Source organism: Aedes aegypti, chromosome 3 (assembly GCF_002204515.2).
Source record: "Aedes aegypti strain LVP_AGWG chromosome 3, AaegL5.0 Primary Assembly, whole genome shotgun sequence".
Classification (NCBI taxonomy): domain Eukaryota; kingdom Metazoa; phylum Arthropoda; class Insecta; order Diptera; family Culicidae; genus Aedes; species Aedes aegypti.
This window is the reverse complement of record NC_035109.1, coordinates 267,181,676-267,209,314: the sequence shown is the minus strand read 5'-3', so window position 1 is coordinate 267,209,314 and position 27,639 is coordinate 267,181,676. Positions and strand designations below refer to the sequence as shown.

The 27,639-nt window shown below is 33.7% G+C and overlaps 1 protein-coding gene across 1 annotated transcript in view; it reads left to right on the top strand.

Moving 5' to 3' along the window:
* The first annotated feature begins 3,400 nt into the window (after positions 1-3,400).
* The window catches only part of LOC5579654 (proton-coupled amino acid transporter-like protein pathetic), a 90,716-nt gene continuing 66,477 nt past the window's right edge, over positions 3,401-27,639 (top strand). Inside the window, exon 1 of the mRNA XM_021848836.1 lies at positions 3,401-3,603. The gene's annotated coding sequence lies outside the window, so the exon portion shown is untranslated. The remainder of the gene's footprint in view (positions 3,604-27,639) is intronic.

Genomic DNA, 27,639 nt, shown 5'->3' with positions numbered 1-27,639 from the left:
CCCAAAATTGTATGGCTCATAAACTTATCTAGAATGCCGTTCAAAGTGTACTGCGATCTGTCAAACTTGGGTACCTTTTGCACTACCGAGGGACCAAATGCAGTACTAGAAGTGGTACCCAATCTGAGCCCGAGTGTGACGGACCTGACGTAACCGCAGCACATACGTTATTTGAAGTGTTGAAAACAATGAGATATATTCTAGTAAAAAGCATGGTAATGCTCTCCGCTCATTCCAGTCATTTTGTATTTTTATTATAAAATCAATAGACTGCAAAGAAGGGTCCTATTTTATATATAACTAGTGGTCCCGGCAAACTTCGTCTTGCCATCAAGTAGGCTGTTGAAAAACGCCATGAAACGTCCCATACAAAATAATAGTTCCGTACACTTTCGTTATTTCGACTTTCTCGGCGAATATTCTGAACTTTTCATACACACGAACACGTCGGAACACTTCACGAACACTTTAGTGAAAGAATTGTCAAAATCTGGTGGCCCGTTCGCAAGCCATTTCGTGACATACAAACACCACTCCATTTTTATTTATAAAGAAGATTTGAATATGAATTCAAAGATAATTGAATATTGTGATAGCATAATTGGGTCATAAAATGTTCAATGAATTCTTATTTTTATTTAATAATACGAAAGAGCATGTTCTTGCAACTACTTTAGCAAGTTTTCCAGCTCAAATGACGGCTATAACATTTTTAAACTTAAATTTTAAAAATGGTTCCAAATATGAACCTTGACACTTGTGATCATGTTTGACATTCACTTTTTCGATAAAATGCCACAGGGCTTATAGTTTTAACACTGGGGTTGTTCCTATCTGACATTTCGGAAGGGACACTGGAAACAAAATATAACCAAAATTTAAGTTTAAACCAAGGGGTGTGACAAAATCTCAAAAATCATTAAAAAAATGTTTTTCGTACTTAAACCAATGAAAATCATTCAAAAATTGAGTAAACATGTGTTTCTGCTCTAAACTTAAGCGTTTGGTACTAAAATTGGAACAGGGCTTTAGGACCCTATTGCACTATGGGGTATCAGGCAGTTATAAATAAAAAAAATTGTTTCCTAAATATTTTTTGGATATTTTTTACTTATTACTAACAACATGATTAAGAAAAATACAAAATTTGAAGATGCTACTTGCTTTAGTTTCTGAGATATACAGTAGCAAAGTCGAAAATTTAAGCAAATTTTACACTTTCCGGTGAAAAAAACCAATTTGTTCAAGTTCATCAAAAAATTACATTTTTCATTAATGGCCTTCATCTAAATATGTTCCCATAAATATTAAAAATTAAACAAACTGAAAATTTTAGAAAATTATGTCAAATTTGAACTTCAATAGTCAAGAGCTTTTTTCCTCGCATTTCCTTACACTTCTGTTTAGATAGAAATCAAGCTTGAAACTTCTACAAACATTTTCCGCAGATAAATCTTGCAACAAATTGCAACTTTGAAAGTTTTATCATTTTTTTTTGTCATTTGATTTTTTTTACTGTGCATGCTTAAAATAAGTTTTCTTCCACATCCAAAAAAGATAAAAGATGGTCAGAATCTCGTTACTTTTAGTTGACCTACAAGTTTTTGATTTATTTCGGACCAATATTTTATTTTGCCCTTAGAGTAGCCATCGAAAGTATAAGTCATTTGATGACACTCCATGATATTAACTCCAATTTGTCAAAAATGTCGAATGTGACTGTTTTGCAGTTATGGGCAGAGAATACATTGTTATGAAAAAATGCACTCTTTTAAATTTACTCGAACCCTCTGAAATGAATCTTGATAGATAATCAAAAAAAGCAGATTTGAGTACCTTCTACCTTTTAATTCCACACTAATTGCTTATCTTTGACAGATACGCGTATTTCGACAACCACTTGTACTGCCCATACTCACATAACAGTCCCATATTGTATGGGATTTCCTATACAAATGGAACTTTTATGCGAGTATGGGCTGTGTAGCCTTCATCAGTCCATGCGAACATGGACAGAAAATTGTACTATATTTCAACTTACTTGAGTTATTCCAGGGATATCAATGATGCAAGCCTCTCCATCAAAAGACGAACCTTGTGTGTAATCTGTAGTAGATTGCAAAAATTGTTTGGATATTTGGAAGATTTTTCCTAATGCTTCCAAAACTCAACTTATGATATGCGCTTTTTCACAAATTTCCTAACGCTGTAGGGGGTGGTTGGGTGTCCTCATGTTGTTACGGCTCATACAATATATTCATACAGAAAGTTTTTCGAGGGGGTGGGTGGAATTCAGTAATGGCCATTTTTGGCGTTATGAAATATGTGAATGAGCCCTATTTTCATGTTGTCACAATGAGACGGGTTCCAATAATTAGGGTCCTAAAATGATTGATAATATCATGTTTTTATTAAATAACATGACAGAGAGTGGTGTAAGTACTACTTTGGTAAATTTTCCCGCTCAAATAACTGTTATACCATAATCATACTTTAATTCTAAAAATGGGTTCAATTTTGAACCTTGACACTTTTTCCATGTTCTACGTGCAACTTTTTTACACTGGGGTTGTTCCTATCTGACATGACCGTAAGGGACACTGACAACAAAATACACCCAAAATTTGAGTTTAAACCAAAGGGTGTAATATTTATAATCTCAAAAATCAGAAACAAAAAATAAAACAAAACTCTATTTTTTTAGCACTCGTTGTATTCATCCAACTCGGCGAGCCTCGTAATGTATGTACAACTCGTGCTGAAAAAATCATCATTTTACAACTTGTTGCATAATAACTATTATGGCCATAAACTAACGAAAAGCATTTTAAAATTAAGTAAACATGTGTTTTGGCCTGATCATAAGCGTTTTCTACTAAATTTTGGTTATGGCTTTAGGACTCAATTGGTCAAATGAAGTTAAGTATCTAGGGCTCATGCTAGATACAAATTTAACTTTCAAAAATCACCTTGAGGGCATTCAAACCAAATGCAACAAATATATGAATAGTCGGTATTGAATCATTAACAGCACTCAAAACTTTGTTCAAGAAAAAGCTTTTGATTATTTTCAGGACTACAAATATAGACTAGTTGTAGAAAGAACGGTGAGTGAAGATTTGCCATTTTGTGTTAAAATTCACATAAATAAAGTTTAAAAAAGAAGAAAATTTTGCAGTAAAAACAAGTGCCGCAATAATTTACACTATATGCGTTCTGTACAACTTTGATTGATGTATAATTATTGAACATAAAGTTCGATAATCTATTCTCAATAGTAAGTACTTTACATCTCATACGCCGAGCGATGCATAAATGCATCCGATGCTGGGCTAATAGCCTATAGATATTACATATTGATCAGCAGTTGCCTTTCGACCCTACGCTGTGCCGGACGCTTTCGAATCATTTGACTCGTCTGTAATCGGAAGATCAATGTACCGGGTGTTGATAACGCGACGCGATATTCGGTGTTTTCGAGTGATGTGGTGAATTCATTGTATAATGAATAGTGTTTCTGTATACTTGTTAGTACATTGTGAAAAAATAAAGTAAAAATTCGTATGCTTAAAAAGCACATGCTGAATTAGCAACTATCATCAGGTAATTCATGCATGTTTGTAAAACCTATTTAACTGTTGACTCAATTTTATCTTTTTTAACAAAAACTTATCAAAAAATTAAGGATCAAAATTCGTATGATCGAAACTCTGTTTGCTACCGACTAAATTAAAATTAGATTTCAGGAGTCTGTAACATTTTATTGAATTTAAGACTTCAAAAAACAAATAGTAGTTTTTCGCAAAACTAAATGCGAAATTATCGAGAATTTTTTCACATAATCAAGCATATTTAGGTAAATTTAAAGGTGCTTTGTAGATTTTAGACAATTTGCATGTTTCCCGTGAGATAATATAGCTCTAGAACTTTGCCCTGCTTATTCGAACTTCTGCCCAAATTTGGTTTCTATGGGCCAAATTTGGTTTCCATACATTTATGCATCTCAAAACATCCTTATGATAGGATTAACATAAAAATTCTAATAATGTTTTATTTTCATTCTATTTCTTCCAAGTAATGAAAGTTTGGCTGAAAGTTACAATTTTCACGTCTGAATACAATAAACCACTATAACTTAACCTACTCTCAATCGATTTATATGATACTTGGAGTGAAAGTCCCTTACTTGAATATCATTAGAAGTATCATAATATTTATAACATTTGTTTTGTATTGAGCTAGAAATTTTGAAAAGAAACTTTTGCCCCACTTTACTCTATAGTACCTCTATAGTACCTTTTTAACAAGTCCTACAATTTCATAGATATAGTAAAAAATGAACCGGGTTTTTTTGTGGCGCATTTTTCCAACAGATTTCATCGTAAAATGAATATCCAACAATTTGATTTGATCAAATTGTACATATTGATTATTCCAAAAATTAAAAAATAGGAACCCATTCGAATTCAACACAATGCTAGAAAGAAACAATTTTATGTGTTGTGTTGTGTTGTGTCAAAAATGAACCGTTTCAAAATCGACCGGATACTGTACTAGAATCAAAGAAAAACTCCTATGTCTAACGAGGACTGATTTCCTTCTTTCTATAGAAATATATTTCTATAGAATCAGTATACTGATCTGCTTCCGGTTCATGAGAAGTGATTTTAATGAGAAAATTCACACCGCTTGAAAATTAGATCGCACCTACATCCAACGAACGATGTCTAATGCCGGATTTTCTTTCACTTAAGTATACCGATAATGCAATGTTCGTAATGATTTAATTACCCATTATCTAGTAGGCATCTAGTTTCGTACCTGCCCTTGGGTGGTAACCGGTTCTAATATGATTGCCCCCGTCGTCGGCCTACTGAATTAACGATATTAAGAAAATCAGTACGAGCACTCCCCTAATCAAATCGTTTACTTAGTAGACAATTTCTGCAGGGTGTTGCGTTTCTAGTGGATTTTAGCCTGGGTTTAAAATTTTATAATGTAAGTATAAAGATCATGAATGTAGGAAATTACCAGTACTAGTGGTTCAACAATCTTCATTTTATAGAAACTTCCATCGCTTCAACCGCTTAAATAAATATATGAAGCCACCCTGTATGTACAGTGTGGACTAGGGTGTCCCAAAAATAAATCAATGTTCGAAAAGTTATACAGCTCAACCCCAAAAAATCTATGGGTTTATCGTTACAATAAGGAAACAATAGTCGACTTTAATCATATCTTTCATTCTATGGTTGAGCACTATGAATATTCGAACATTATTTTTTCTAGGACACCCTAGTGTGAACTCACGCACTTGATCAGTACAATCGAAACACAGTAGGCGAAAACTAATTGATCTCGACTAATCAACGATCAGCTGAACTTAGGCGGGAAAGTTAACTGCGTAAATGTGAAAATCGCATTATGACGACGACAGGTGGCTGTCTACTCAAGTACTCAACAACTTCAGACTCGCGATATTCTCTCAACTCTACAACGCTGAAGGCGCGTGTGAAAAAAAACGATCAGTACTTTTAAGAAAGCACGTGCTACTCAGGCAGGAGCTTAGTTCCAGTTTAAGCGCAGTTACACCTCTACTGGCTGCACGTTAGGGCACTTGAGAGGTGGAAAATTGTGACACCATACTGATAGGGCTTTGCTTTCGTATATGCACACATAAATTACCGTCAATCTCGTTGGGACTGACATAATTCAATGCAAATTATGCACAAAAGCCCGCATTTGCGTTGACTTTGTTTGTATACATGTTCAAGAAAATTAATCAGTTCAAAGTGTGGTCGATGCATTTTCATTTCACTTGAAGGTTTCACGATGATAGCCTTCATACATGGGCGTAGTCGGGTTTTCCACTAAGGGAGGGCGAACATTCTCAATAGTTCATTCACGTATTTCATACAAAAACGATAATTTTGGACATCCTCTGCACCACATTTTTTGAATGCCTTAGATATTTTTCCTGCAAAAACTCCTTAAAAATTTTCAAATGTTTTTCTCATAGTTTTATACAGGGAAGTATACAGGAAACCAAGTAAACATAACATCCTAGTTCCTGGAAAAAATCTAAGCAGATTATATGGGAAAATGTATTTAAAACTGTGATCTGGATAATGTTTTGAAGGATCCTTTAAAAAATTTCAATAAATTTTCATAGAAAATAACTATGTGCTTTAGAAAAATCTTTTAAGAAATCCTTCGAAAAACATAGCTCATTTTCTCAGCGACCAAAATACGTCATTAAAACTGAAATCTTATATTCTTTAAAGAACACATGCAAAATTTCACTTTTTCTAAGGTACCCTTGCCATTTCGAATTTATTTATCAAAACAAGTTATCTTACCAAAATTGAGCCAATTTGGTAAAGTTTTAGAAGTGTATCAAATTGATTTTTATTTTTTGTACCTTTCCATCGAAATGCATTCCTGAAACTCAAAAATATCTTTGAAAATTATTCGAATATACCACTAGCCTTTTGCTAAGATAATAATCTAGTATTTTGACCTTCCCTTGTCAGCATGATTTAGACTTTGTTATCAATGATAACAAATTATCCTTACGTCCAATCAAAATGTGGTCTTCGACAAAGTTGTAGCTGGAAAGAATTCACATGAGAAGAGTATGTTCACATTTCCATAGATTATTATTACGGGCAGTTAGAGGACTGAACACAAAAGGTTTGCCTTTTCCATAGTTATTTTCATATAATCTTCAAATGGCGTGTGCACAACCAAATTTCTTTCAAATCACTTTAAATTTTGGGAGAATGAGTTTTATCATAATTGACATCGTTTAAGAATAGGGGAGCAGAAACTTCAAAATTTGCATCAGTCTAATGGTCATCTCAGCACGAATTAGACTTTGTTATCAATACTAACAAATATCCTTACGTCACATCAAAATGTGGTATTCGATAGTTGGGAAGATTTCACATGAGAAAAGTTTGTTCTCTTTTCCATAGATTAATCTGACGAGCAGTTAGCGGACTGAACACAAAAGGTTTTTCTTTTCCATAGCAATTTCCATATAAACTTCAAATGGCATGTGAACAACAAAATTTCTTCCGAATCACTTCAAATTTTGAAAGAATAATGTTGATCATAATTGACATAGGGAAGCAAAAACTTCGAAGTTTGCAGCAGTGTAATGTCCACACAGATATGGACTTTAGCGTTCAAAATCGGATAACTCTCTCAAAACATACACATTGACGTAAAACATATATTGGCGAAGTCAAACTTTTTGTCTTCTATCATTTGAATAACATTCTTCTTCTATTACAAAGGGTAAATAATAAAGGTTGTTCAATAAACGAATTCAGTATTATTTAATTAAAACATAATATTTATTCTTAAAAAATGAATACTGGGATAGTTTTTTCCCAGCTTTCTGTTGATGATCTCAGAATTCAAAACGAGCGGTGCGCTAATGATGCAAAAACGGTTTTGTAACGAAATTCAAGATGGCGGCTAAATTTAAAATGGCCGCCAAAACATTTTTATAAGTTCAAATGAAAGTTACATTTGAGTATACGTATATATACGATGCCACTAAGTTTGCTATGTGTTCCAAGGGAAATATGACACATAACATCGTCCATTTTATACACATTAGATTTACAGAAGTATTGTAGGTTTATTCCTAACAATGTTTTCGAAAGACTTTCGTAGTTTAAAAATATTAATTATATTTGCTTTAGTCTGACAAACTGAGTTTTTTTATTATATTTATGAATATAGGGGATTTTTTTTTATTTCCGTACAGGTTTGGGTCGAAAGGTCTCAGATTTTCATGAAACTTTTTCCACAGGCAGGACTCATCAATATATGAATAAAAAAAATGAAAAATTCAGGGTCGCCTATTTTCCCGGAAAACTCAGTTGGAAATTTTTTGTTTTCCCCTGACACTACTTACTTTGAAAAACCATAACTCAAGAACGAAGCATCATAGAAACAAAGTTTTTTTTTTTAAGAAAATGAATGCAAATTTTCTCAGCAATAAAAAAAAATATTAACTGGAAAAAGTTTTCCACAAAATTTTCCACCGTTGAGAACATTCGTAAAGAAAAGCCGGAAAAACTATGCTCCAACTCGTGGAAATTTTTCAAAAAAACATTTTTGAGAAGATAATTTCATAAGCTTTAATCGCTGAAATTTTTGAAATGTACTCTTTTTCGTTTTTGAGTTATGGCCAATTTTGTAAAAAATGTGCAAATGTGCCATTTTGAGCCTTTTCTTTGAAAAATCATAACTCAAGAAAGAAGCATCGTAGAAACGAAGTTTTTTTTTATGAAAATGAAGCAAATTTTCTCAAAAATAAAAAAAAATTAACTGGAAAAAGTTTTTCACAAAATTTTCCACCGTTGAGAAAATTCGTAAACAAAAGCAGGAAAAACTATGCTCCAATTAGTGGAAATCTTTCAAAAATATAGTTTTGAGAAGGAAATTTCATAAGCTTTAATCGCTGAAATTTTTGAAATGTAGCTTTTTTTTCGTTTTTGAGTTATGGCCATTTTTGTGGAAAATGACCATATAAGCCTTTTCTTTGAAAACCCATATTTCAATCGAAGCATCGGAAAAACAAAGATTTTTTATCAAAGCAAATGCAAATTTTCTATAACATCTGAAAAAAAGATATGGGATTGGTTTTAATGAAGTATAAGTCGGAATGGATGATATTTTTCATGAAAAATTACACCGCTAAGAAAAACTGAAAAAAACTGTTTCTGTCTCAATTTTTCATTACACTGAAAAGGGATTCTTTCTTTTCTATGGAACAAATAAGATTATTATTTTTTTTAATTTTATTTATTCAATTATTCAGTATATAACTTACATTTTCATCTTAAAACTATCTATTTTTCCAAACGGGAAGATTGTCTTTGGTTGCTAACACCAGAAGATTTTCGTTTTTTTGTATTATTAAGAACAAAGCAAGCTGTATTTTCTTGGTTTTCATGTGCATCTGAGAATTTACTAGCAAAAATGCTTCGTTCGTCTTTTAGTATAAATGAATGATATTTTTTTTGTTCCAGGAATTGGAACAAGGTTAGAAAATCTTTCCTGAAGAAATTTTTCAGCCTCTGAATAGTCATTTTCAGTTGCAGAGATAAATTCCCAATCTTTTTTAAATTGGTCTTTCACCTTTTGCGACACAGCCCAGTCGAAAAATTGTTTGGCGTTATTAATTTCTGCTGACTTTCTAATACTATCATCTCTAGCCATTCGCTTAATGTCAAATTTCAAAAATGTATGCAACCATGAAAATCAAAGCAGAATGGCACTTTTTCCCAACCTCACATGGAAAAGGTCCTTATGATGGTATCGGTGGCATGTCGTTTCGGTTCACGTGATCAGTGTTGATAAACTCACACTCAAATCTCAATCAATACGCTCTCCCGTGAGAACTAACTCATTAGAGATCTGCTTCGTAACTCTCACGCTTGAGATTTTGATGCAAAATCACTCAATTAACTAAAACCGTAAAAAAATATTCAGTCGCAAAACCCGTCAAAAACTCATGAAACCCGAATGTTGTTGTTTACGTTAGAAAGGATTACTATAATTTTACCAGACTAACAAGAAATTATTGCCGTGTGTGAGTAAACTGTGGAAATACGAGACAATGAGTCAAAATGGTGAGCCCATGATTTTTTGACTGCTGAGTTGCGTGATGAAAATGAAAAATCTCATGCGTGAGTTATGAGAAATTGAGTTTTTCACAACACTGCACGTGATCTCCTCAAAACTGGGTAGCCTTCAGCTCCGGAATATTGGGGTGGCTTTCAGTCAACGGAGGTCCGGAATAGTGGGATAGTGACATCTTCACCCTTTGACGGGTTCCAGCCTTGACTTGGTCCTTGGCGCACTTCCGATGATCTTTACTTGGCACTCCGGCGGAGTTGATAGTAGTCGATCCTTGTCGAATTTGTTGTTCCAAACTCATTGTTTTGTTTGAAACTAATTTGTTTATTAGGTTGTTTTAATATGAAATCTTATGTCTTTATGATGTGAATAATTGTGAGGATGTCTCTACAAACGACTTGTTTGATTTTACTAAAAATTAGGTTATTAATTATTATAGGTTAACTATAGGTTTCAAAATAGAATAATGGGTAGGTTCGACCAAAACAGTACGTTGAATCAAACTAAGATTTTATTTGGATTAGAAACAACCAAAATTTCAGTTTGGTAACCAACTTCATGTGTTGTTTCTGGGAAAACAAAATTGATCAACTCAAATATGTTAAGTAACTGCAATTTATTCCCATAGTGATAAGTATTTCAGCTTAAGTTGCTTGTGAAGGTAATTTGAGTTAAAATTTATTCTATATTTTGTTCATTCAATACTTTTATTTATTTTCAAGATCAAATGCTGCTGCTAATCTCTACACGCAGAGAAATACCAGCTATTCAAAACAATAAATAACTTTGTTGTTCTCAATAAACTTATTCAATTTGTTGTAATATAAAAATGCGTTGAAACAACAATCATTTTTATCAAAATAAAGCAACAATATTGTTGGATTTACTGGGTAAATTTTTGACTAGATTTATTTATGAAACAACAAAACAAAAACTTTACGTCAAATAAAAGTTTATTTGTTCCAATTTACATCATTATTTATCCTAATAATTATCCATGTAACATAATAACTGTTCCGTCACTTTGTCGCGAAGCGGATAAACAACATTCTTCTGTTGAAGGGATTTTGGTGCATGTACCAATACTTCTACTTTCACAAAATAAATAAAGTAGACGTTTCGAAGCGATTATCGTTGTTTATTGTTTATTTCCTAAAAGAAAAAACAAAAATAATAGGACTGATACCAACAAAAAAAAATGTTTTTATTTCAAACAAGATCATTGGCACATCAAAAAACAGTGTAATTTGATTTAAAATGGAAGGTTTTATTTCAATGCAAAAATTTGTTGTTTCAAAAGAAAAAATAGGTAAAACAAAACATAATTTTGTTGCACCCCGTTTAACGCAGCTGTCTAATTCAACAATTTTTAGTTTTTGGAATAAATTTAGAGTTGTTATTGAAACAATGAAAGGCAGTTATAAGCCGGCGAATAATACAGATATAGTGTTGTAATGATACAGAATATATTTGATATTCAAATTGTTTTCTCACTGCGTGTATTTTTTCTGTTGAAGTCGAGAGCAGTGTGGTAAGACAGATTTACTCAGATTTGTTGGATGTGCAGATAAAAACATTTTATTATTATTATTATTATTTATCTTTAATCAAACATTTTGAAAGAGGGAAAAACCTCTTTGAGTGATTTCTTTTTGGAAATATTTCTCAAAGAGGCACAAAACCTCTTTATCTTTTCACAAAACGTTATAAAACACACTTAAAACTAAAGGCTCACACGATAACGAACCATAACAGAGCCATTGTCTTGAAAGGGACGTCAATCAGGTATGGAATAAGGGCATCAATTCAGTCGAATAAAAACCAGTTGGGGTACGAAGCACAACCTTATTGATATCTGAAAATAAATTGAAAAGAAAAAAGCAACGAAGTATCAAACAAAATATGAGATTTCATTCAAGAAATTGAACAATAATTTTTAAATTGGATAACATTTTGCACCTAGTATGTCACGCACAGACACAGGAACTGAGAGACCAAAACTAGTTATGCTGTTCAATAATTTGTTTCTTGGAGAAATATATTTGTCGCAATGAAATACTATATGATCAATGTCTTCATAAGATTTCCCACAGTCGCACAGATTGGAATCTGTAATGTTGATACGATACAAATGGCTGTTGCAAGTGTAATGATTTGACATTAACCTTGAAAATGAGCAAATAAAATTCCTACTAACTGACATATTATAAAACTATGGAAAGTGACTTACTTTAGGACAAATCGAATGACACCAACGTCCTTTATCACTAGAGTTCCAACAATTTTGCCAATTAGAAAGAGATATTTTTTTAAATTTTGAATAATATCCAGAAGGCGAAATATCACGATTGAAAATTACGCCACGATTCACACCTAATTTAGCTAAAGAATCAGCCTGTTTATTTCCATAAATATTACAATGAGCTGGGACCCATACGAATTTCATGACGAATCCTTAAGAGTTGAGATCAAATAGTATATTTTAATCATAAAAATGATATGATGAGTTTTAAAATTAAAATTGATTGTATTCAATGCATGAAGACAGCTCAAACTGTCAGAACAAATAATATATATATTTGGAGTACAATCTTTGATCAAGATGCATGCAAAATATAAGGCAATCAGCTCTGCTATGAAAATAGAACAGGGAGATTGTAATTTAAAAAAGTGAGCTGAAAATAAATTGTACACACCGAAGCCAGCATCATCATGAATCAAAGAACCATCTGTATAATAAAATTGTGCAGGAGTGATTCCATTAAATTTCCGCTCGAATAAAAATTTAGAAATATTAGAATGTTGAATTTTCGGAACTTGTTTCAATTCATAAAATAGAGACAAGTCAGTACAGTACAATGATTAAAGGAGTCTAATATTTTGCTCGTGGGGTTAATTTCAAATAAAGACCTTAAAACATTAATAATCGGATGATTGTTAGAAAAACAATTCATCTTAAATTTACAGTTCAATTCTTGAAAACGAATTTTAAGTGGAATAACACCTGCCAAAACTTCAATTGATTGAGTATGAGTTGAATTCATAAGTTTTAAACAAATTCTCAAGCAACAGAATTGTATTTTTTCAAGTTTGACAAAATATGTTTGTGCAGCACTACCAAATGTAAAACAACCATATTCCATAACTGAATAAATAGTAGTTTTGTAAAGTGTTATTAAATCAGAAGGATTTGCTCCCCACCAAGTACCAGTGATTGTTCGTAGAAAATTTATTCGTTTTGCACAAACTTTTTGAATATATTTGATGTGAGTGTTCCAATTCAATTTAGAATCAAACCATATACCAAGATATTTGTAAATATCAACTTCTTCAATTTCAAGTCCATTAAGATATAAATTTATATTTGTGGAAGAATATTTTCGTGTAAAAACAATATATTTTGTTTTTTGAACAGAAAAAGAAAAACCGTTTTCATATGCCCACATATCAATACAGTGATACCTCCATGAGTCGATGTTCCATGACTCGATATCGACTCATGGAACCATACTAAAAACAAAATTTCATGGTTACTGTGATGGTCCCTAGAAGTAGCTTTCCAGAGGATTGCTGTTCCATGACTCGATATTTCCATGAGTCGATGGTCCCTTCAATATCGACTCATGGAGGTTTCACTGTATTATCTAAGGCACATTGCATAAAATGTCTAATGATCTCTCTATTTTTGCCACTAAAAGAAATCACATTATCATCAGCAAATTGTAGTAAGTAACAACCATTAGGAATAATGGAATCAATGTCACTTGTAAATAAATTGTACAAAAAAGGACTTAAACAAGACCCTTGTGGAAGGCCAAAATAACTATAACGAATAGTTTTGGAACATCCATCAAGGAAAAAATTCATAATTTTGAAAGAAAACAAATTACATAAAAAAATTGAAATCAAATTTGGAATTTTTAAATTGTTCATTTTATTGAACAATAAATCTATTAAAACAGAATCATATGCTCCAGAAACATCCAAGAAAGTTGAAACACATCCTGCTTTTTATTGAAGGAAAGTTGAATTTGTGAAGCAAAGTGATTGTGAAACACAATCACGGGTACCACGACCTCTTCTAAAACCAAATTGAGAAGATGGAAAAATTTTGTTATCTTCAGCCCATAATTCAAGCCGGTTTAAAATCATTCGTTCAAACAGTTTACGAAAACATGACAGCAAACTAATTGGTCTTCTACTATCTGCAAATGGAGGATCTCTACCAGGCTTCACAATACTAATAACTTAAATGGAACGCCATTCAAGAGGTACAATGTTCTGATATAAGAAAGAATTATAAATCGAAAGTAAATGAAGTTTTCCTTCATCTGGCAAATTCTTTAATACAATAAATTTAATATTATCAATTCCAGGAGTAGTATTTTTGGTAATGGATAACGCCATATTAAATTCAGCCAATGAAAAAGGATTGCAAAGTTCCGGAAAATAATCAAAAGAATTTGCCTTGAAATGTATTGGAGGAGGTACAAAATCAGGACATATTTTTGAAGAAAAATCATCTATCCATTTTTTCGAATATTCCAAAACAGTGGGAAGAGACGATTTATAATTCCTTAAATTACGAGCTACAGACCATAACTTCGATAAAGAAGTCTCTCTGTCAAGATTTTCAACAATTTTTTTCCAATAATTTCTCTTTTTAAATTTTGTAATTCTTGTAAACAGTGCTTCAGCTTTACAATATAATAAATAATGATTTCTGGAACCAGATCTGCGAAATAATTTGAAAGCATCTGATTTATTCTTCAAAGAAATGGAACACTCATCATCCCACCAAAAAGAAGGAAGATTTTTCTTTACAGTACCAGACACTAATTTTCTGTTCTGTGAATTCCGTAAACAGTTATTCAATAACTTTGAAAAAGTATTATAGTTTTCAATTGGTGAATCAGAATTAACTATATTTATCAATGAATCAGATATAAGGTCATAAAATTTGGTCCAATTGACAGAGATCAGGAACACATGGTTCATTTAAAATATTATTGTATTTAGATGTTTGAATTTCAATTAAAATAGGCAAATGATCACTACCATTTGGATCATCAATAATTTTCCAAGAAAATTGCATTGATAAATTATTTGAACAAAGGGATAAATCAACACATGAATGATTATTGGGAGGCACAGCAACCCTAGTAATCGATCCATCATTAAGAATATTTAAATTAAAATCATCAATCAAATCCATAATTAGAGAACCCCTACCATCCGTTTTTTCACTACCCCAGGCAAAATTGTGTGCGTTAAAATCGCCCAATACCGTAATGCGGGGTAACATTGATCAGTTTTTGTGATATTTCTTAAATTTTTCATTTGAAAATGCAAATACTGCGAGATTTATATTTTTAAAACAAGTACTGGCACCCATCGCTCGAGACTATATACTTTATTTTGTTTTTCAAAAGATTAAAGTGTGTTTTAAAAAATGTTTAAGTGATTTTTTTATTCAGCTGACATGGGGTAACATTGATCACCCGTGTAAACAACGTACGGTAATACTGAAAATGTCGTTTCTTACTTAAATCATGGCCCCTGAAGCCGAATATGGAGATCAAACTATTACAAATCATATACTTTTTGAGTTATTTCAAAAATAAAAACACTCTGAACCATGGAATACGCCTAAAAGTAGGCAATTTCCTAGGGAAATTCTGCAATCCTAATAGTATTTCGTTAAAGTTGCTGAATTGAATGAACTTATGAAAAATTTGACATCGGAATCGTTTTCGGCAATGCTATTTTAAGTAATAATTACATTTTCCTTACGCATACCATTTGCAAAACGTGTGTGCAACATGAATCTTCGGTAGTGTCATTTATAATGATAAAAATCATTGATTCAAAAACTTGACAAATTTACGCATGAACTAAACGCAATTTTCTCAAAAACCTCAATTTTGATTAGCTTATGAATGTTAGAAGGAGAGCCACCATTCATGATTTGAAAATGTTCCATCAATAAATAGTGATTCGATCTTTTTACTGATCAATGTTACCCCGGATTACGGTACATAAAATGGAGAAGGAATTTCATTCAAAATACATTTTATTTGAGACAACGTAAAACTTGCATTTGGAGGAATATAAAAACAAACAATAGAAAACTCACATTTTTCTTTTCTAATAGATACAGCAACGTATTCTATTTGTGATTGAAAAGATAAAACTAAATGTTTGAATTCAATATTTTCACGAACACCAATTAATACTCCTCCAAATGATGAATCCCTATCTTTCCTTATTAAGTTAAATTGTGGAATACGGAAAAATTTTGATGTTCCTAACCATGTTTCATTCAAGCAAAATACATCTACATTAAAATTTGTAATTAATGCTTTCAACCGATCAATTTTGGGAATAACGCTGCGGCAATTCCATTGCAAAATGTTCAAATTATTGCAATTATTTGAAGCCATTAGGAAGAAAATAATGAGGCAATGAGGGGAACAAATGAATTCAATTTATTCAAAAGAGTGGCCAAAAATGGAAAAACCATTCTTATGATTTTTTTTTTCCAAAAATCACTTAATCCCAAAAAGTCAACAATTTCTTCAAGGATTCACAAAATTGACTGACTGGAATTTTCGTTATTTTGCTCATTAGAATTAGTCTTGAACTGCTCATTAGGCTTGGATGAACAATCAGAATCAAATCTTTCAAAAGCTGGAATATTTTTGTGAGGTGCAGATGCCTTAAGGGGAGGAAAATTCATATCAAAAGAAGTTGAAGGTTAAGGTTCATCAGAAATATTATTTTGTTTGTTCGAAGAAATATTAACAGTTCTTCTCCTTTTATTTGGAGGTTTGTAAACAAAATAATTGAAATTATCAAATGATTCAACTCCATCATCATTGGGTAAAATTTCAAAAACATTAGCTGAAGAAATGTTATCTGAAGATTTCATTACTTCAGCATATGATAAATTGTTCTTATTTCTTATATTTTGGTTTAATTTGGATTGATGATCAATGTAAACAGCACAATCTTTCAAAGATTTGTGCTTCTGTTTACAATAAATACAAAGGTCCGAATTTTTATTACATTCAGACGAAGAATGCGCTTCGCCACACTTCGGACATTTTTGTTTATTGGAGCAAAAACTGGAAGTGTGACCAAAAAGGAGACATTTGCTAATGCATTGTGAAGCTTTGGGTAGTAACGCCTCACGCGAAATTTTACATTATCAATAATTACGAAGTCTGGCAGGACTGAACCAGAAAACGTAATTTTGATGCAATTCGAATGCATATATTTGGAATCATTTCCAACAAAATATTGTTTTGACAAACGAACACAATCCAGGACCCCAACAGGAGAAAGGGATTGGTTCTTAAAAATTCCTGAACCATGGTTCCTAGCATCTTCGCAATCCAAAAATTCATCATAAATAATTCCGTTTATTTCGCATGCGTCACAAGGAGCATACACGCGATAGGAATTAGAAAACATTTTGGATTCCAAAAGAGAGTTGGCATCATCTCTTGATCCAAAAATTACTCTCAACTTATCGAGAGAAATTTTTTAAATTTCTTTTACCGATTTGTACTTTTTATAAATTTCAGATGAAATCAATAAAACGTTAATCGGATTTTCTTTCTTACGAAAATACACTACAAATGGACCGGAAAAACTGGAAGGATAAACCTTCACACGAAAAGGTTTATTCAAAGAGGTTTCAATTGATTGAAGATCATCTTTTGACCCCCCCTTCACCCTCGTCAGTTTCCATAACAGAAACTCAACGAGGGAAAAGATGTGAATTTGTTTGCGAAAGTAATAAAAATAGTAAAGTGAAGAAATAAAATGAAAAATACTTATACTTATGTTGGAAGTTCAACAACAAACGAAACTCCAAAATGAACTTGAATCACCAAACTTCAACGACGAACTTGAATGAAAGGCAAAACACTTGAATGCTTGAAAACACTGCAACTGTTGAATAAAACACTTGAAGAAATAGTCCCAGCAAATCCACTGAATCGCAAGACAAAGCCTCGTAGGAATGGTCCCAGCGAAACCGATAAAAACATTTTGTTAAATATCATTTCAGATTGGAATAAGTATGCTTCATGGTCAAAAATTCTAAGAAGAAAAAATCATGCAGATATCGATAACGAGAGGCTGATATTTCAGAAATTATAATAATAATTTTCTTAGAAGACATCTATTTTACGTAGCCCAAATAAATAATACCTCATAAAATATACTTGTTTCCATCAATATTACTAATAAAAACAAAAAAACACAGATCAGCACCTCATCCAAATCCAAAAAATAGGTTACATCAACCAACAAATTCGTTTATTTTAGATTGATTCTTGTTGAAATCAAACCACTGTTCTTAGTTTGAAACAACCTACGTTCTTGGTTGTTTCATGATCTGCCAACATTTGTTTAATTGTTTCAAACTAAGATTTTGTTGAAATTATCTAGAATGTTTCGGAAGGTTTGTTTCAAATGGCGCATTTGGTTGATTCAAATCTTAATTTTCTTTGTGCATATTTCAAACTAAAGTTTTGTAATTACTAATAATTTTTCTCCGTGTTGTTACCGTACAGGCAGTCTTACCTCGGGAATTAATTCTCTCATGACGCTAATGTTTAATGAAGATGGACTTAGATTTTATTTATCATTGGCCAAGGGGGCATCCCCCTGCTACGCCCATACCTTTGTCGATAGTGTCAAGGGTGACTAAATTTCATTCCTAATCTTCCAATATTCTTTGAGTCAGTGTCAAACCCCACGTCAACGTGCTTTCTTGGCATTTGTCACAAACCTCCTTCCTCTCTTCCCATTCAGTGCGTAGGTGATGCGGCGACGACTTTTTGCAATATACATACGGTTTGCCTTGCTGTGATGGCGGAGTAATGTCACAGTAAAAGCATTTAAATTATGATAAAAACAAGTCGGAGAGCCCCCGACCGTGAAACCGAAAAAGAACATCATCGGCGGAAACGAGAGATCACCATTGATATCTACCGGCTTTGGTGGCGATGGCGAACTTGACCGTGTTCAATGTCATCGAATTGTGGTTAGCTAAAGCATTAGCATCATCATCGCTTCTCCCTATACCTACTGCAAAAAACCAATATGCCACAACCGCGGCCACCGCATTCATGATCATCTGCAAACGTGAGCTCCCAGGCCATTGCAGAAGATTTGGCGCGATAACCGTTTGTGGGCGGGCTGAGTATGTCAATGCGATCGAAATCTGAATTTCCGGTTTCCTCGTTTTGTTTTGCTCTGCAGTTGAACTGCACACAAAAAACACGATCTGTTTTCGATTCCGACTCAATCGAAAGCGATCGTTAATTTCCATTCTGAGCCATAGAATCGTTAATTTGAAAATGACGGGATCGTCGCAAAAAATTGCGCTGCATTCAAGGTTGAATCAAGATCAACAAATTTGTTTTGAAAGGTGAAAACCTTTGTAAGAATAATTCACTGATTCACAGTAATTTTTTTTTTTTCAAAGTGATCAAGGCTCAAAGATACTCCGTTTTAGTTTACATAGTTGCAAACTCTAATGGAAATCAGCAACTCTAGATTTGATGACGTACCGATAACTGATGACGTTTTGAAACGTAGAAGTGCACAGATAAACGTCCATTGCACATTGATCGTGACGGGGTTATTATAATTTAATTAGTTTGCGTTGCTCGCAACAAGTGCTACTCTCAAGTGCTACTACAAACGTTCCAAGTGCTGTTCTCCGGGTGAGAAAACAGCGATTAAATATTAGACTTCGAACACAAGCTCCAGTTTCCAATGGTTGGGAACAGAGAGGCATCCGGTGCATGTAAAGGGTAAGTAGGTATGACTGGACGAATCAAATTCCCATTACGCCAATCATCGTCACCATTCGAAAGCACATGAGAGTGATTTAGGTTCTCATTGTGGAAGGCATCACTATCGGCAAAAGCCCAATCGCCATTGTTTGCCGAATTATTAGCCTTATCGGTAGTCAATGATAGGCGGTTTCCCAAGCTCTTCATCTCTCGTCGATGTTGAAATCAGTATTCTCACATATTTGTTGCACAATTCACCGTTTCCTCGAAAGATGTATCAAATTGAACGATATCGGAACACAGTAAGACACATCAATTTGAATAGTCAGATCACATTCCAGTCTATATTCCACATATTAGAAGACGACACATTTTTTTCACTTGTTTCAAATACAGCAATCTTCTCTTCCATATAATACGCAGGTTCCGTGTACTTTGAACTCAAGAGTTTCCAAAGCATTGTAAGACGGAGTATCTTTAGTAATAGGCGGTCGACTCTGCCTAACTCTATATTCCTTATCTTGATATCTATCCAAGTAACTCCTCTAGCAGTATATCGGAAAATTTTAATGTCCAATTTGGCGACATAGTGCTAGTGAAGGGCTTATAAGGCTTATAGGGAGTCGATGCCGGTTATGGACCCCTTGCGTATTATGGACCCCCTACAGAAAAACATAAAATTAACACTCAAAGCAACTTTATTCCTATGAAAATCCACCGGGGGAACTTCGATTGCATTGTTAGTCAGCAGTTTCAGGCAAAATATTTGGTTTGAGACTCATAAATACAGATATTTGAACAGTTTTGTAAATGAAACCACACAAGAGGGTCCATAATACGTATTTCCAGGTGGGTCCATAGAATGGGTGGGTCTAGAATGAATTTCAGCTACTAAGGGGTCCATTACTAGCATTGAAACCCCAAGTATTTTAGTAGTTCTAGCTTGATTTCACGGTACCCCCGGTTCAATGATATGCTATTATCTTGAAGGACAATCGCTGAGCGGAAACGTGTGGCTGGGAGATTTTTGCCAAACGATCAATAATGCTTACCGGTTGGCTTTAATTGTGATTGATAAAGCTTATCAAAAATCAAACAGATAGTCAAGATAGCATTAGTCTTATAGTGATTGATTTAGTAGCTGTCGAGCGTAAGCATTATTCGTAGCCTATTTGTGATTCCCAAGTGAGTCCACAGAGTAACAGTAACAGGGACCGAAATAGCAAAACCATACGGGGTGGCGGGTTTGAATCCCGGGCGATCGTTGATGGTTTGAGTCATCAAATGCTGAGAAAATTAGTTTTGTCACAAAGACAGATATATTTCAACGAAGTAAGATAACTATTGTATTTCTAATGAGCCAAGATAGTTTTAATTAGACGTGTGTTATCAGAGATAGGGACAAGACACGTTTGTATGTTTTAGAGGCGTTACCCGCATGTTGTATATCGCTGGTTATGCTTCTAGAATCTAGATTCTAAGGGATAAATTCTATGTAGAGCTTGAATGACCTGGAACATCCGTACATATGAATACTATCAATAAACATTTGCTTTCGTTTGTAGAATGAGAGCCATGTAAGGCCCATCATCGTCCGACAACCGAAAGCTTAACCCTCTAATACACAACCTCGCCTTTAGACGGGGTACCGTTTGAAATTGTGTGTATTTTTCCTCAGTTCGAAAATCAAAATGATTTTATGTTTGGCCTAAACCTTGGACTATAACACGCATATGAGGAAAGTTTTAAACGACATTTGAATATTTTTTGTAGTTTTGAAAATTGTTTAAAGAATAGTATTTTTTATAACCTTTTAATGGCGGGGTCTAACGTGTTATACAAAATGTGTACATTATATTGTTCGTTTTGTTGAAGAATAGATTCTTATGCACATTTTGAACGCGGATAAATAAATACTCACACGTCAGTTTCTATGGCACTTTAATAGAAGCACGCAACTTGCATTCAATGTACAATCCAACATAATGCGTTACATATGCGTTACTTGTTGGTTTTGTTAGCTATGGCGCCATCCAATATATGGCAAACATGGTGGGAGAATATTTTGGTGTGACCAAATTCTTTAGGTGTGAGTCTATTAGAGGGCAAAATCCTCAATATATTTTTCTACAAACAACCTATCACTTGTTAGAATTGAAATAATTTCAAATCAATTTTTCCGTTAGTTACTCGGAAAATACGCTTCCAATCGCAAAACGCAACATACTGTTAGCCATCTATACTTTGGTAGCGCAACTAGTCAGATGATGAGAGATTTGATTTTTCACGCATCCATTACATGCCGCTATGGGGAAAAATGTGTTATTTTCCTGATATTAGACGGTTCACAGTGAAACAGTTAGGCGCAAAAGGTAGGAATATCCATTATCTATGTTCTACATACCGTCGATGGGGGTGACAATGGGTCTGGGGGGTGAGATTGGGTCAAAACGGAAAAATATGGTTTTTGAAATATTTCAGATAATAACGCTGATATTAAATAAATTTATAATTGATATGTTAGGGAACATATTATTACACATAATTCATCACAATAGACATTTTAAGAAATAGGAGTTTTTGTTTAATATATCAACAAATTTGTATGTTGAAACTAGACAAAACTTACCACATTAAATTTCTCCTGTGCAAAGTATATCGCATGTACTTTATTATCTTTTGTTATATTAGTAGAAGGTTGAAAGTCTTTTCAATACACTTCACACGTATTTTCCGAAATCTATATGATTTTTCCACAAAAATTTCATTTTTTTTTTTCTGTACGGTGTCTAAAACATTAAAAATGGGAGTGAGATTGGGTCAAGGAAGAACGATGGTGAATTAAACCACAAGTCTACTTTTTTGTCGTTTTACGATGCCATGTGTACTCTTTCTTTATTGAGATGTGTTTATTCTTTCTAAATACAGCATCGCTGAAACATCAAACGGTTCTAGTTGAGGATTCCGTGCATTGAATATTAATAACGCATTTTGACAACTTCTCAAACCAGAAACTATTTTTCATGCGTAGCGACAGCGTAATATTTTATCAAAGGTTTTTTTTTTAATTTAATTTTTTATAAATGTTTTCATATTATAGAAACAACTCACGGAAGTATAAATGAGTTGGATCGCTGAAATACCGGGGTTATGACGCCAACATCTGCCTAAAATGTATTAATATCGCACCGAAATTTAACTACTTGCGAAGGTTTAAAATAATCACTGTTTCTGTAAACTTTTGGGGAAACTGAATAGGCTTTATGGTATTGGGAATGAGACTTTGAAGACAATTTAAGTAGAAAAACAAGAAAATTTGTGTAAACTTGACAATAAATGCTGGATATACATGTTTTTTTCTCATAGCTCTTAAATTTTTTGCTATAATCATTCTTCAAAGTGGGTTTTTCATACTTGTGAAACATCTTAGAAGTCTTTTCGTCGTTTTTGCATCGTAATTCATCAATATTTTTCAGCTGTGAATGGTTTTGCAATCATATTCTCAAAAACAAGTTATTTCAATTACAGTGACCCAATGTCACCCCCTCTATGGGGTGAGATTGGGTCAGTTTTCATTCACGTGTGGTGCCGCTGTAAAAAAAATTTCTTTAATTTTTTGAACAGTTGTTAATGTACCATCAAAGTACATACACACCAAATTTGAAGTTTATTGGAGTTAAATTGCGATAGTTATTCAACAAATAAATCGTACATATCCCTTTTTGACCCATTCTCACCCCCAACGACGGTACGTTTGTTTTTTGTATTATTGCACTACTTTCATAAAAATTGAGATCCGGCTGATAGGAGTACTAGTTTGAGGTTGGAAAATCAGAACATGTGAGGTTAGTTTCATTGGAACTTTCGCCTGAGCGATTTTTGCGCTTGAATAAAAACGCTTCGGGACATTCTCCGCTGCCCCTAAAAATACCATTGGGTAGATAAATGAATTCTCTACCATTGGATCTTATTCAATTCCATACACAAGTGAAGTAAGCGGTGAAAATAAATATTTTGTTCCGAATGTTTTGAAACCATGAATGAGTTTGACATTGCTCTCGTCAACCATCATCATGACGACAGCAGCACACCCCACAGCGAATAAAAGATGTTCCAGAAAAAAGTACGAAATTTTATATGTTCAAAAGTACTGCAGAAACTGAAACTTTTAATATTGTCAAAAATCGGTGCCCTGGCTTCAATAATAATGAAAAAGGATAGGGATGCTCAAAAATAAAAATTCAAAAAATCAAACACCGAAACTCATGAATTTGCGAATAAAGATAAATCATTATTCAAAACGTATTTCGATCGATTTTAGATAGCGAAAAATGATACTACTTACTTACTTATTTGGCTTTACATCAATTATCTTGATAAAGCCTCGCCAACAATATTACGCCAATTCACTCGGTTCATGGCCGCTTCTCTCCATCCTCGACTGTGACCCATGCTCTCAAGGTCCTGGTATACCTCGTCAATCCACCTAGCTCGCTGCGCCCCACGCCTTCTTGTTCCAACCGGATTCGTAGCGAACACCATCTTTACAGGGTTGTTGTCCGGCATTCTTGCAACATGTCCTGCCCAGCGTATCCTTCCAGCTTTAGTTACCTTCACGATACTGGGTTCGCCGTAGAGTTGAGCGAGCTCGTGGTTCATCCTTCGCCGCCACAAGCCGTTCTCCTGTACGCCGCCGAAGATCGTCCTTAGCACTCGGCGTTCGCAAACCCCAAGAGCTTGCAAGTCCTCCTCGAGCATAGTCCACGCCTCATGCCCATAGAGGACTACCGGTCTTATGAGCGTTTTGTATATCGTGCATTTGGTGCGGGGGTGAATCTTTCTTGACTGCAGTTTCTTCTGGAGCCCATAGTAGGCACGACTTCCGCTGATGATGCGCCTTCGTATTTCCCGACTAACATTGTTGTAAGCCGTCAACAAGGATCCGAGATAGACGAACTCGTCCACCACCTCGAAGGTATCCCCGTCTATCGTAACACTGCTTCCTAGGCGGGCCCTGTCGCGCTCAGTTCCGCCAACCAGCATGTACTTTGTTTTCGACGCATTCACCATTAGCTCGACTCTTGTTGCTTCGAAAAATGATACTTAGATCGAAAATAAAAATTTGGGTATTATAAAGGGTTAACCATGCGGCCGTCGATCGAATGGTTATTTGTTAGAACTAGTTTCTTGTTGTATGCGATATGCACAATTTTGCGACATCTCCGTTGCAAAAAATACCGCGGTACAAAAAAGCGTCAATATCCTAAAAATTGGATTCCCAAAATTCGTTTTTTTTCTGAATAATTTAAATAATGCTGTTTCAGCATAAAGCAGCATATTCACTGCATTCTGATTTCTCATGTTTTTGGGAGATAATTGCTCGAGGTGTCCAGTGATGAATTCACGGAAGAAATCCATTTATTGTAATGTATGTGTGTTCGCGCTCAATTCAGGCGTGTGCAGAAAGGGACGACTATTGTGTCATTCAACACTGGCAGTGGAATATTCCACTGCCAGGCAGCGTGCAGTTTCTTCAGTTGGCGCCAATTCAGCAGCGCGCCAAACTATTGAGAGCAGCGTGCGTCGTAAAAGACTCAATAGATCAATTATTGTATGCCCGTACTGTGCGCCTATTAGAATGTATGAATTGCAGTTTGTATCGTTTCTCCCATCGGGTAGGCACGCTGCCTCTCGGTGGCAATAAATCAGTAGCGTGTGAAAGTCGATCTGTTTGATTCTTCTTCCGCCCATATCAAGACACAACGTAGGGAAAGACGTCCTGGCCGAAACAATGTGTTATAACTTCAACTCAAAATAACTGAAAAAATAGACAAAATTACTAAAGGAATTTCTCAGACAGTACATAGCGAGAATTTTGTCGAAAAATATGGCTTGATTATAATAGTCAAGTTTTCTTCAAATGAATGACAGAATTTTAACCTGGTGTGAAAAAATTTAACAAAATCGACCATAGTGTTTTCGAATGAATAAATTTATTGCTTAAACTATGTTTTCTAAAGAAAACTTTTTATATCATTATTTTTCAACAGATTTATAGCAATTATTTTCAAAAAACTTTACGTATTCTTTATATAATTTTAGTATAATGAAATTCTTCAGGAAATAATAACGGGTGACTTCAGAACTTTTGAAAAATAGTCATGTGATATTGTGGAACTTGTTCATACTTTCAAAGCAAATTCCTCCCGAAAGACATCCATTTCTTCTAAGTCTACTTTTTATTAGCAAATTGATTCCGGAATATGTTCCCGGATTTACCAAAAATGTAACTTAATCTTTCATAAGTTCAGTTTTTCCTCGCAACCCCTCCAAAACATAATTGATTCTGTCAAATCTTCTACTGAGATATTTTGCTGAAAATTGTACAAGAAATTCTTCTGTGAGTTAAATAGTTATCCCAAAAATTTTAACACAAATTCTTCCGCAAAGTTTATCAAAAGTCCTTAATAAATAATTAAAACTACATAAAAAATTGCATCAAAAGTTCTTCTACGTTTTTTTAGAAATTTTGATTCAAATCACTGGATTATTCAAGAATAGAAAAGAAAATTATTTCTGGAATATCTCTTGCCTTCGAATCTTAAGAGAAAATTTGTTAAAAACCCAAGGAAAACTATTGCATCTAAAATAAGCATAGCGGTAAAGGAATCTGTTGAGTAACATTAACATGTAGCAAAATAACAAGGAAGGGAGAAATTGTTTATTAAGATATTCATCAAGCAATTTGTATTGATCTTCCTTAAAACACTTCTTTACAAATAATTTTACTAATTATTGGCAGAATCCATAATCTTGGTTTGAATTTTTGTGCGATTCGAGGGCGGAATTCCAGAAAACCAGAAGACAAGAAAGGACAATTTCTAGTAAGATTCTGATGAAACTTTTCGTGGAACTTTATTTCTAGAGCCCGAAGGAATACTTGATGGAACTGTAACTCTGATGAAAAATTTCTTTAGAAAATTCCCAATCATTAAAGGAAATTTGAAGAAAAAATCTAACTTTTTCGGAAGAATCTTAGGGAAACAATAGTATAATTCTCTAAGAAATCCCTGAACAAATCACTTGGGAAATCTTTGAGTATTTTCACGGAAGAGTGAAACAGTTGAACGTATTCCGCCAGGAACTTCATAGGAATGTTAGAGTTCTTTAATCATTTCTTAGTTGGGCATTAAAAAAAATTTTTTTTGAGGAGGTTTAGAAGAATTCGTGAAAGAATCCTTGACTAGTGATCTTGAAGACATCCTCAATAATTGCTGAAAACTTTAGTCAAATTATTAATGAACTACTGGAGGATTAATAATAATTACGTAGAGGAGCTTCCAAAGGAAATCATTAAAAGAATTCATAATGCAGTCTAGGCGGAATTCTTCAAGCATTCTTTAAGCAATTGGATTATTCGAGAAATTTTCTGGTGTAATCAGAAAGTTTTGGAATGATTTTCCGTGCGAATCCCAGGAGGAACTCAGTGAAAACTAGTAAATGAGTTCTGAAAGCACTGAAAACTACAAAAATAGTTTATGCAGAAATTCCCGTAGGAATTTTCAGAGGAATCTCTTCATAGTAATTTTCATGGCAGAGAGGCTTGCTGGTTTGGTTAGCAGACTGCTTATGTATCAGGCGTAAGGAAAGGCGTGCTATAATGATGAAAGAATGGAAGCGTAGGGAATCGGTTTATTTATGTCCGTCTCGGGTTCTAGCAAATGCCGTGAACTGTGATAGATCAACTGTGATATATTAAGAGTGGTAGATAGAAGCAAGTGAAAGATATAACTACAAAGTACGAGGAAAGGGACGGGCCTGGGATTGAACCCATGACCTTCTGCATATGAAGCAGAAGTGGATTAGACCACCAACCACGTCTGTGTAATCGATTTTTTTGTGAAAAAAAACTAACATTTCATAAAATTAGTTTTAATATCAAAAACTGGGGCGAATTTGATCATCATATAACACATCAGGTTGTAGAATAAATAATTTCCCAATCTATTAAATTTGAAATGAATGTCAAAATGAAAATAATGTCAAAATCTTACAACCCGTGTATTTGATCATTTTACTGCAATATTAAACTTTATAAATCTGCATAATACGTAAAAAGTAGGCGATTTTCTTATAATAAGCACGATATTAATAATATTAATAG